We start from the raw sequence: 5,384 nt of genomic DNA, 5'->3' as shown, positions 1-5,384 counted from the left end.
TGATGTACAGTCCCTTTCCACAACGTTGGAGATGAAGCTGGGCTTTGTGTCTGCACCTGCATATTCCTACGACTTCTCAGAGTCTGTGGACTATGACTGAGGAGACAAACCATGCAGGAAACAATATCTAGCATACTAAAATTTTTTTATTAGACTAAGATCTTCAGGATTCTAATCTTGAGTTTATTTTCATTCAGGAGAAGAAGAGCAATATTCAACTTCAGCTGATAACTGGATTTGGGATCCTTTAATCAGACGTAAGAATGGTCATTATTATTATTAAGAGTTTGAAAATCATCTCAACAATTGTCTAGGAATGCAAATTCTGTTATCCAGATTTAAACCTTGACTGCTGACATAGGCTACCCAGTTCACCAAGTACTCCTGGAAATTAAGGAATTTAAGAAAGCACAGGGTCTCTAGAGGGCCTGTGAAGTTAAAATTTGTCATGGTGACTAAGAATATTTGGCATTTTCCAAATTCCAAACAAGATCAGTCATGTTTTCTAACAAATGCACTGCAGAAGAACATGTTGATATGTCTTGAGCAAAATTCATTATCATTTCCGTTTTATACTGTTTGTAGTATATCTAACATATCTGAGGCAAGTTAATGTGAATTGAAATAAAAAAAACTTGTGAATTGAAATAAATATGACTGCATGTTTCTGTGGTTTTTTCATGTAGCATTGTTGGGCTTCAGCCAAATTAAATGGTGCTGGTTAACTAAGTTAGATTTCACTGGGGTTAACTCAAAAGTAGTATAAGGTCACAAGATCAAGTCCCAGGTTTTTCCCTTCTACCATTTATTTCTTGGGAAAGTACATGTTTTTATACATCTCTCCCCACCCATGCATGAAAAAAACAGCTTAAGAGATGAATAGTCCATGTGTACAGCTAGTATACTTGCTCTATGCTCCTTCCTGAGAGCTTGAAATTGTTGGCCTGCTTCATCATGTTAGAAAGTTAGTCACAATGGAAGCCTGGTCAAGTCTCTGCACTGGTTGCCAGCAGTGTGGGAAGAGTAAGTCCCTAACAGAGGGAAACCATCTAGAAGGTAAGATTTAAGGTCACTGGGAACAGGTTTGGTTGTGTGAATTGTGTTTCTGTCAGCCATCCCTGAGTTCATCAGGGAAGAGCTTTGAGGGTAGGTGCTAGTTACACATGGTTATGGAACTATCATAGCAGCAGAAGTGATTTACCCCGCCCCCCTTAATTAAGATAATTTCACATAATTCAGTGGTGCAGTTACTGCCTAGCATGTATGAGGTACTAAATTTTTTTTATTTTTTAGTTTTCTTTGGACACAACATCTTTATATTATTTTTATGTGGTACTGAGGATAGAACCCAGCGCCCCCTGCAAGCCAGGCGAGCGCGCTACCACTTGAGCCACATCCCCAGTCCCTGGATAGTTTTTTTTATGGTTCACATTCAATAAAATAGTGATAGGGTGTGAAAGAAATTAAAGCTGATGTTTGATTCAGAGATAGTTATGTGGGCCCAATAAGTCTTAATGGAAGTAGGACTGAATTGGGCCTTAAAAGATGAAAAATTCTGTTGCTAGACACAATGGAGTAAACCTATAATCCCAGTGGTGTAGGAGACTAAGGCAGGAGGATCACAAATTCAAAGGCAGCCTCAACAATTTAGCTAGGCCCTAAGCAACTTAGTGAGACTGTCTCAAAAAAAATTTTTAGGGGCTGGGGATGTGGCTCAAGCGGTAGCGTCTGGCATGCTTGCGGCCCGGGTACAATCCTCAGCACCACATACAAAGATGTTGTGTCCGCCGAAAACTAAAAAAAATAAATGTATATATATATATTTAAAATTCTCTCACTCAAAAAATAAAAAAATTTAAAGGGCTGGGGATGTGGCTCAATGGTTAAGTGACCCTGGGTTCAATCCCTGGTACAAAAAAAAAAAAAGTAACAAGAAATCTCATTATGTACCAATAAAAAATGTGGAAAGAGGGCTGGGGATGTGGCTCAAGTGGTAGCGCGCTTGCCTGGCATGCTTGAGGCACTGGGTTCGATCCTTAGCACCATATAAAAATAAATAAGTGAAATAAAGGTACTGTGTCAAACTACAATTAAAAAATAATTTAAAAATGTGGAAAGAAAAATAGTAAAATGAACTATGAAACATTAAAATAAATACATATATATATGAATGAAGAATTCAGGCTGGAGTGGCGCCACATGCATGTAATCCCAGCTGCTCTGGAAGCTGACAAGACTGCAAGTTTGAGTCCACCCTGGGCAATTTACTGAGACCTATCTCAATTTAAAAGAAGAAAAAAGGCTTAGGATGTAACTCAGTGCTAGAACACCCCAGGGTTCAATCCCCAGTACCACCAATAAATAAAATTATATGTATATACGTAAGTATACATATGTGTGTGCTTATATACATATGTACATACATATATACTTACTGGGTTTAATCTCCAATATGGCCAAATGTATATATATGCGGGTGTGTATATACACATACTTGTATCAAGAATTCAGGTAGTCAGAGCCAAGCACAGTGGTACACACCTGTAATCCCAGCAGCTCTGGAGGCTGAGGCAGGAGGATCCAGAGTTCAAAGCCAGCCTCAGCAATGGTGAGATGCTTACCAACTTAGTGAAACCGTGTCTCTAAACAAAAATACAAAAATAGGGCTGCAGATGTGGCTCAGTGGTTGAGTACCCCTGAGTTCAATCCCCAGTACCAAAAAAAAATAATTATATATATATATATGCAGGAAGAAAGGCACCCTAGTAGAGGGAATAGCCCAGATAAAGGTGAGAGAGTGGAAATGAATAATGGGCACTTTCAGAGTAGTGTAGCAGGTGATAAAGAAATACGAAATTTACAGCTCAGGGCATTTGTAGCCTTGTGTTCCAAGCATAGCTCTAAAGAAGTACTTGTTGAGGGGCTGGGGATATAGCTCAGTTGGTAGAGTGCTTGCCTTGCATGCCCAAGGCCCTGGGTTCAAACTTCAATCCTCAGCACCAATGAATTAGAGGAGAGGCCAGAAGGACAGTTTTAGACAAGAGGAGCAGAAATGGAAATACGGAGTGGGAAGAATTAAAAAAAAAAAAAAAAGAAAAGAAAAAACAAGGTTTAAACCTATACTTTTCAGAGAACCCTAATATTGATTGGAAGTTGGGGGAGGGAAACTAAATCCATGGGAAAGTACTGAATTGTGTGGGGCACAGTGGAACATGCCTGTAGTCTCAGTGGCTTGAGAGGCTGAGGCAGGAGGATCACAAATTCAAAGCCAGCCTCAGCAACTTGGAGAGAACCTGTCTCTAAATAAAATTTAAAAGAGGAACTGGAGATGTGGCTCAGTCACAATGTGCCCTTGGGTTCAAGCCCTGGTACAAAAAAAAAAAAAAGATATTGAGTTGCTGGGCATAACACATGCCTATAATCCCAGTAACTTGGGAGGCTGAGATAGGAAGATGGCAAGTTTAAAGCAGCCCAAGAAACTTACTAAGAAAAATGTTGGGTCTTCTGGATAGAGATGCAGGGTGGTAACTTGGGGTAGACATCAGAACCAGCCCAAATGGGCTGACATGTCAATTAAAAGGTGATAGCCCATGGCTAGGGATGTAGCTCAATGGTACAGAGGTTGCCTGATTCACATAAGGCCTTGAGTTTGATCCCCAGGACCACAAAAAATGTGATGGCCTATCCTTAAGAGCCAGGTCTCCTTCCACCAGTTTTGTGATGACCCTAGGGAACTTACTTAACCTCTTTGAATTTCATTTTCCAACTCATGAAGTTTTTTTTTTTTTTTAATATTTATTTTTTTATGTGGTGCTGAGAATCGAACCCAGGGCCTTGCACACGCTAGGCTAGTGCTCTACCACCGAGCCACAACCCCAGCCCCACTCATGAAGTTTTTTGAGGAACAAATGAGCCAATGCCCATGGACGTTTCTGTAGTTAACAAATGGCTTTACAAAATAGGTAATAACCCTTTTTACAATTAAAGCTAAGTGAATGAGAAGATCTTGAAGACAGAAGACAGAGAGATCAGAGATCCCAGGGTAAAAACTTGGAGAAATTTCACAGTATATCATCCAAAAAAGGAGTTCACGATGGAGGCAGAGGTAAACTTGAACAGGTAAGAGACTCTGAAGGCAGGGAAGTGTTTTGGGGTGGGCACTGCATAGTAGGAAAAATTCAGTTGGAAAATACTCATCAAAAATGTCCCTCTGGGGCCAGGAGCAGTGGCGCACTCCTGTAATCCCACCAGCTTGGGAGGCTGAGACAGGCGACTTGCAAGTTCAAAGCCAGCCTCAGCAATGGCGAGGCCCTAAGCAACTCAGTGAGACCCTGTCTCTAAACAAAATACAAAATAGGGCTGGGATTGGGATGTGGCTCAGTGGTCGAGTGCCCTTGAGTTCAATCCTTGGTACCAAAAGAAAAAAAAAAAATGTTCATCTGGGGATGAGGGTGTAGCTCTGTGAGAGAAGTCATGTTGATCATGTTGTAGCCCCAAAAAAGTTTTTGGAGTTAATGTATAACACAGAAAATACTCTTCTTCAGTATTTTACTCTGATACTCTGACCTGAGAAATCCCAAGACACAAAGTGGCCTGAGAGGTCACCTCAGGGCACACCTGAAATCCTGAAGAACTTTGTTTGCAACCTAAAGAAAAAGGATGTGTTGCCAAGAAAGAATATTATGCTTGATGCTTCACATCTTCAACTCCCAAGCCCAATTCACACACCATCTTTTTTTCTGGTCTCCCTCCTTCTTCTTGCTCCCCTCTTCCTTGGCTCTTCTTTTCCGCATTGTTCTCAAAACTGTTCCATATCAGTGGGAGCCCAGATCCCTCCCCTAGTTCCCCATTGCCCCAGAACAGAGGCTGTACTACTACAAAGACACACAAGACCCACCATCCATCATCAGTCACTCTCACAGGGCATCCACTGCCCCCATCTATATGACAGTTTCGAACAACATCCCTGAGCTTTCCTGGCTGTTACTGCAAGTGTTGCTTCTCCCATAATGCCTTGTACTCCTAGACTTGGAAGGCCACTGCTGAGTCAAAGGGCTCTGTGCAAACTCTTGTCATAACCCTGTGTGGCTACTGAAAATGATTTCTCATCCTCCCTAGAGACAAAAGATCACTTTTTTCTCCGTACAGACCCTTACGCATCAGATTTTCCCAAACAAACCTGGATTCAAGTAGTCACTCCGGTCGCTCGGTTGTCAATCCACTTGTCCGAATTTGGGGCTTCCGAAATACACAACCCCTATAGCTAGGCCAGGTGAGGGAGCCTGGTCAAAGCTCCCTACTCAGGGAGCGAGCCACTCGCACTTTCTGGGGTGGCCGCCAGGGGCCGCCGGGCTCTTTGTTTTCCTTTCTGGCCAGGGTCGGGG

General features: G+C 41.9%; 1 protein-coding gene and 1 non-coding gene across 5 annotated transcripts in view; both read left to right on the top strand.

The window, feature by feature from the left end:
* On the top strand, positions 1-126 carry LOC125610476. Its single transcript, XR_007340492.1, has one exon. It is a non-coding gene; the product is annotated as a small nucleolar RNA SNORA73 family (small nucleolar RNA).
* The window catches only part of Rcc1 (regulator of chromosome condensation 1), a 17,443-nt gene continuing 12,065 nt past the window's right edge, over positions 7-5,384 (top strand). For all 4 annotated transcript variants that reach the window (XM_015485402.1, XM_015485401.1, XM_048815996.1 and 1 more), the window contains exons 1-2: positions 7-257; positions 3,988-4,119. The gene's annotated coding sequence lies outside the window, so the exon portion shown is untranslated. The remainder of the gene's footprint in view (positions 258-3,987; positions 4,120-5,384) is intronic.

This window comes from Marmota marmota, unplaced genomic scaffold (assembly GCF_001458135.2).
Source record: "Marmota marmota marmota unplaced genomic scaffold, marMar, whole genome shotgun sequence".
NCBI classification, from domain to species: Eukaryota; Metazoa; Chordata; class Mammalia; order Rodentia; family Sciuridae; genus Marmota; species Marmota marmota.
This window is presented reverse-complemented; position numbering and strand designations above follow the sequence as displayed.